Source organism: Halichoerus grypus, chromosome 6 (genome assembly GCF_964656455.1).
Source record: "Halichoerus grypus chromosome 6, mHalGry1.hap1.1, whole genome shotgun sequence".
In the NCBI taxonomy this organism is placed as follows: Eukaryota; Metazoa; Chordata; class Mammalia; order Carnivora; family Phocidae; genus Halichoerus; species Halichoerus grypus.
In genome coordinates this window covers 74,626,970-74,633,189 of record NC_135717.1, presented here as the reverse complement: position 1 = coordinate 74,633,189, position 6,220 = coordinate 74,626,970, and the positions used below count along the sequence as shown (strand labels likewise).

The 6,220-nt window shown below is 39.7% G+C and overlaps 1 pseudogene; it reads right to left on the bottom strand.

Annotated features, from left to right (window-relative positions):
* Window positions 1-307: 307 nt before the first annotated feature.
* On the bottom strand, window positions 308-1,299 carry LOC118549110 (single-stranded DNA-binding protein 2 pseudogene; annotated as a pseudogene).
* Window positions 1,300-6,220: the final 4,921 nt, after the last annotated feature.

The window sequence follows — 6,220 nt, the reverse complement described above, 5'->3', positions numbered from 1 at the left end:
GGGTAGGAGCAACGTTTTATAATTAAAATGTAAACTTGAAAAAAAATGGAATAAAAGTCCCTACTTATTTCTACTTAAGATGTCATGTAATAATATTTTACAATGTCCTGTGGGCCAATGTATATGTCCATATAACATACACATTTATAATACATTCTCTTTCCCACACATATACATACACAGATAATTATTTGCAGTTCAGGTTAGAGCAATTTGAATATGCTGCTCTATACAGTTGTTTGAATCACGTTTGGACCCACTTTCTTCAAAAAATAGGGGAAAGAGCAGGAAATAAAAAGATTTGTTTGTTGTTACTGAGAGTCCTTTGTTTAACTGTACACTGTGATGAGTAATTTTCTTCCGTAGTAGTTCTGTGAAGAGATGACTCACTGTGGTTTTCATGAGGAGACTTGGTAATGGATCACACATTCATTGTCATGCTAGGAGAGTAACTCTCACTCTGAAAACAAAGAAATTTCCACCCATTTTGCCATCATCCCTTGGAGTGCCCGTTTGATTACTCAGGCTCATATTATTGGGAGGGTTCTTGGAAATACTGTTCATATGTCCTGGGCCTAAAGAGCCATTCATCTGATGTGACTCCATTCCTCCTACTCCACCCATGGAACCATCTGACCCAGGCCCCATTAGAAAATTAGGCCTGTTAGGACCAGGAGGTACTGAATTCATTAAAGTATACATGTTGTCTCCAGAGTTGGTTGAATCTGCTGGACTATGCATGATGGGTGTTCCTGGTGGCCCTCCACCTCCAGGAGGACCTACATAATTCCTAGGAGATGCTGAAGAGTATGGTATTGAATTGGCATTTGTTGGGTTTGACCAAGGTCTACCACCACCTGGACCCATATTCATTCCAGGTATTCTGGAGCCACCTAAAGTATTCAGGGAGGGTCTCATTGCACCTCCATAGTTTTGTGGTCCTAAGGGCACCATTCCTTTTGGAGGAGTCATTCTCCTCATTGGCCCACCCATATTTGGATGTCCTTGTTGTCGAGTTGGGTCCATTCCACTTGGAAGTAATGGCTGACTTCCTGGGACACCTCCAAGTGCCTGGTTAGGTATTTTCAATGGGGGTCTTGGACCTCCAGGGTACCGAGGTGTCATAAAAGGCTGACAGAACCCTGGTGGTACAGGACCTACTGGCATGCCATCTCCTGAGGGAATGTTTCCTAGCACTGGGCTTGGAGCTGCTGCAGCACTATTATCATGGAAGGATTTTGCTTCACTTGGATGTTCACTTTCCAGTCTTTCTGGAGCTACACAGTAGAGATCCCAAAATACACACCACCAAGAATGTAAGAATCCTGGTGGTTCCCCCGATGTGATGTTTTTTCCCCATCTTATCCCTGATAAAAATGTTTGGGCCGATTTCTGAGCTCCTACATGAAGCAGATATTCATATATGTAGAGTGTTAACTTCCCCCGGGCCTGGCTGTCGGCTGTTACCCTTGCCTTTGCTGTACATGCTTGTGCCTAGAGCAGCTCCCACTGTAAGGCACCTGTAAACCCATTACAGCCTCCCCGGGAACAGCCCTCAACCATTATTTAAATAAGCTCTCTGCTCCTTTCTTCTTGCCCTCTTCTGTGACTCCAGTGATGCATAGATTGTTTCTCTCAGTGTTATCCTATAAGTTCTGTAGACTTCCTCCATTCATTTTATTTTCTTTTTTTGCTCCTCTGACTGGATAATTTCAAATGATCTGTCTTCAAGCTTACAATTTTTTTCATCTGCTTGGTCCAGTCTGATGTCAAAGCTCTTTATTAGATTCTCCAGATCCATCTTTGTATTCTTTACCTTAAAAAAATTTCTATTTTTTGGTATTTCCTATATCTCTGTTGAATTTCTTATTTTGTTCTTATATTGTTTTCCTGATTTTGTTAAATTGTTTATCTATGTTCTTTGCTAGCTTTCTAAGCATCTTTATAACAATTATTTTGAATTTTTTGTGTGACAATTTATGGATCTCCATTTCTTTGGGGTTAGTCACTGGAAGTTTACTGTGTTTCTTTAGTGGTGTCATGTTTCCTTGATTCTTCATGAGCTTTATGGCCTTAGGTAGGTATCTATACATTTGAAGAAGTAGTCATTTCTTTCAGAAGTTTTGAGTGGCTTAGATAAGGAAATATCTTCTCTTTTGGGGGGGGCACACTGGATAATGCTGTGACCCTGGGTCTAATTCTGCATGGCATCAAGTGTGGAAGAATGTGATAGGTCTGGGGAGGCATAATGTGTTTTTGGTTCAGTCTACCTGTGTCCACAGCATTGACAATTGTGTGGTCCTTGGTGAGTGTAGGATATCTGTAGTTGTTGCAAGTGGGTTTGGGTCCTCAATAGCACCTCCAGGTTCAGTGACTATGGATCAGGGCTGGCAGTTGTGGTGGCCAGAGTGGTGGTGTCCACATGATAAACTGTGGGGACACTGTGCATTTGCCTTGTAGTGGCAAGTGCCAGTTGCACACATACACATAGCATTTGGGGCCAGTGTCATAAGCAAGGGCCAGTGTCAGCCACACATACACTGGAAGTTATAGATGTTCATATGTACTGGATGTTCATATGTACTATATGTGGTACTGGATGTTCATATGTACTATATGGATGTTCATATATACTGGTTGTTCACATGTACTATCTTGGATGTACATATGTACTATATTGATTCATGGTTTTCCTATGGTAGAGCTCACAGCAGTGGAGGCCAGTGACAGAAATCAGGCTGAGGGGGTACAGGTGTACAGCTGGAGGGGCTGTCCCTAAGCATGCACATGGCAGTATGTGTCAAGCATGGGTGACTAGGCTGGTGTGTTGTCACACAGTACTAGGTTGGCTGCCAGTGTAGATTCCCATCTCTGAGAGGCAGAGGATGAGGAGAAAGGGACTCAGGTGACTGGCTTCTGCAAATGTGAATACTGAAGGGCAAAAAACAATAAAATATGCAGGAAATCCATGGCAGCTCCGCTGGACATTGATATTTTCAGTGATAAAAGCTTCTTGGGTCCTCTGCAGAACAGGTCACTGGCAACTGTTACCACTTTTATTGTGGGGCTGATACTGATAGCCCCTGATTTTCTTTCCTATTCCTTGCTATCTCTGTATGTTTCAGATTTGCATATCTCTGGGTGGGGTAAAACTACAGTGGCTCTTTCTAGTGGTGCCTCAAAAGTCTGAGGAAGTTGGTGGCTCACTACAGACTCCCTTTCCTACCAAGAGGATCTCTTTCTATTGGGGGAGTTCTCTCTTGGTTCTGAATAGTGCCAGTTTGGGGATGAAATTTTCAAGCAAAATGAAACTGCTCTTCATTCCTTTTTGTATGGTTAATACCAGGAGTTTTTTGTTCCACCATGTTGCTCAAGTTTCCTTAAGTGGGTTCCTGAGCTTCCCCAGAACTGTTTTTGCTCATGGATAGCTGTCTACCTGTCGATTGTCATCAGGGGATGGAGGTTAGGGTCTCCTAATTCACCATTTCAGTGGCATCACCTAGCTTTTGTTTTTAAACAGAAGTCTTAAAATTTTAGATAACTTGAAAGTTGAAAATAATTAGAAATTAATAATAAAATGTGTGCTAAAATATTGCAAGTTCAAAGTAAATAAAAATGTTTTTTTCTTTTAGGTGTGTCTGAAATAGTCTTACAAAAATGTTTTGAGTTTGTAGAGTTACTTAAAGCAATTTAAAAAGAAGTTATATGAGTGAAAATACAATTTAAACACATTAAGAGGAAGCAAGGAAAATTTCAAGAGCTTAAAACAATACATAAAAATTACCCCAAACTTTTCATCTAAATACAGAAACAATATGTAAATGAATGAACATGTTCATGGACTCTCCGTACTTTACACATGCTTTTCTTTCCTTTGTTCTTCCCAGTATCATAAACCTTACATTTATGCTTCATCTTTAGAGAAAATGCCATGTCACCATGAACAGAATTGTAGACAGGAAGAAAATTGGGTTTTGGAACCTCAAGAAGACTCACATGAAAGGAGAAGGGAAGACATAAGAAGTGGGATAATAAATGATGTCCTTTTTCAAACTGATAAAAGTGTTCATACCTTTCTTTTTCCTAGTTTGACCTAGAAGTACTAAAAGAAACTAAAAGAGAAAATACTCTGCTTACAAGATTAATATGACTGAAAGTAATATAGCTCTTTTCTGGATTCTTATTTTTTTAATTTAATTTAATTTTATTATGTTATGTTAGTCACCATACAATACATCATTAGTTTTTGATGTAGTGATCCACGATTCATTGTTTTCATGTAACACCCAGTGCTCCATGCAGTTCATGTCCTCCTTAATACCCATCATTGGGCTAAACCATCTGCCCACCCCCTTCCCCTCTAAAAACCTCAGTTTGTTTCTCAGATTCCATAGTTTCTCATGGTTCTTCACCCCTTCCGATTTCCCCCCTTCATTTTTCCCTTCTTCTCCTAAGGTCCTCCATTCTATTCCTTATGTTCCACAAATAAGTGAAACTATATGATAATTGACTTTCTCTGCTTGACTTATTTCACTTAGCATAATCCCCTCCAGTCCCAACCATGTTCATGTAAAAGTTGGGTATTCATCCATTCTGATGGCTGAGTAATATTCCATTGTATATATGGAACTCATCTTCTTTATCCATTCATCTATCGAAGGGCATCTCGGCTCTTTCCACAGTTTGGCTATTGTGGACATTGCTGCTATAAACATTAGGGTGCCCTTCTTTTCGCTACATCTCTGTCTTTGGGGTAAATACCCAGTAGTGCAATTGCTGGGTCATAGGGTAGCTTTATTTTTAATTTTTTGAAGCACATCCACACTGTTTTCCAAAGTACCTGTACCAACTTGCACTCCCACCAACAGTGTAAGAGGGTTCCCCTTTCTCCACAACCTATCCAACATTTATTGTTTCTTGCCTTGTCAATTTTTGCCATTCTAACTGGTATAAGGTGGTATCTCAATGTGGTTTTGATTTGGACTTCCCTGATGGCTAAAGATGATGAACATTTTCTCATGTGTCTGTTAGCCATTTGTATGTCTTCTTTGGAGAAGTGTCTGTTCATGTCTTCTGTCCATTTCTTGACTTGATTATTTGTTTTTTGGGTGTTGAGTTTGAGAAGTTCTTTATAGATCTTGGATACCAGCCCTTTATCTGTAGTGTCATTTGCAAATATCTTCTCCCATTCTGTGGGTTGCCTCTTAGTTTTCTTGACTGTTTCCTTTGCTGTGCAGAAACTTTTTATCTTGATGAAGTCCCAAAAGTTCATTTTTGCTTTTGCTTCACTAGCCTTTGGAGATGTATCTTGCAAGAAGTTGCTGTGGCTGATGTCAAAGAGTTTACTGCCTATGTTCTCCTCTAGGATTTTGATGGATTCCTGTCTCACATTGAGGTCTTTCATCCATTTTGAGTTTATCTTTGTGTATGATGTTAGAGAACGGTCGAGTTTCATTCTTCTGTATATAGCTGTCCAATTTTCCCAGCACCATTTATTGAAGCGACTGTCTTTTTTCCATTGCCTATCTTTTTCCTGCTTTGTCGAAGATTATTTGACCATAGAGTTGAGGGTCCATATCTGGGCTCTCTATTCTGTCCCATTGGTCTATACGTCTGTTTTTGTGTCAGTACCATGCTGTCTTGGTGATCACAGCTTTGTAATAGAGCTTGAAATCATGCAACGTGATGCCCCTAGCTTTGTTTTTCTTTTTCAACATTTCCTTGACAATTCGGGGTCTTTTCTGATTCCACACAAATTTTAGGACTGTTTGTTCCAGCACTTTGAAAAATGTCATTGGAATTTTGATCAGGATGGCATTGAAGGTATAGATTGCTCTGGGCAGAATAGACATTTTAGCAATGTTTATTCTTCCAATCCATGAGCACGGAATGTTTTTCCATCTTTTTGTGTCTTCTTCAATTTCTTTCATGAGTGTTCTGTAGTTCCTAGAGTATAGATCCTTCACTTCTTTGGTTAGGTTTATTCCACGGTATCTTATGGTTTTTCATGATATTTTAAATGGAATCATTTCTCTAATTTCTCTTTCTACAGTTGCATTGTTAGTGTATGAGAAAGCAACTGAATTCTGTGCTTTGCTTTGTATCCTGCCACATTACTGAATTGCTGCATGAGTTCCAGTAATTTGGGGGTGGAGTCTTTTGGGTTTTACACATAAAGTATTGTGTCATCTGTGAAGAGAGAGAGTTTGACTTCTTCTTT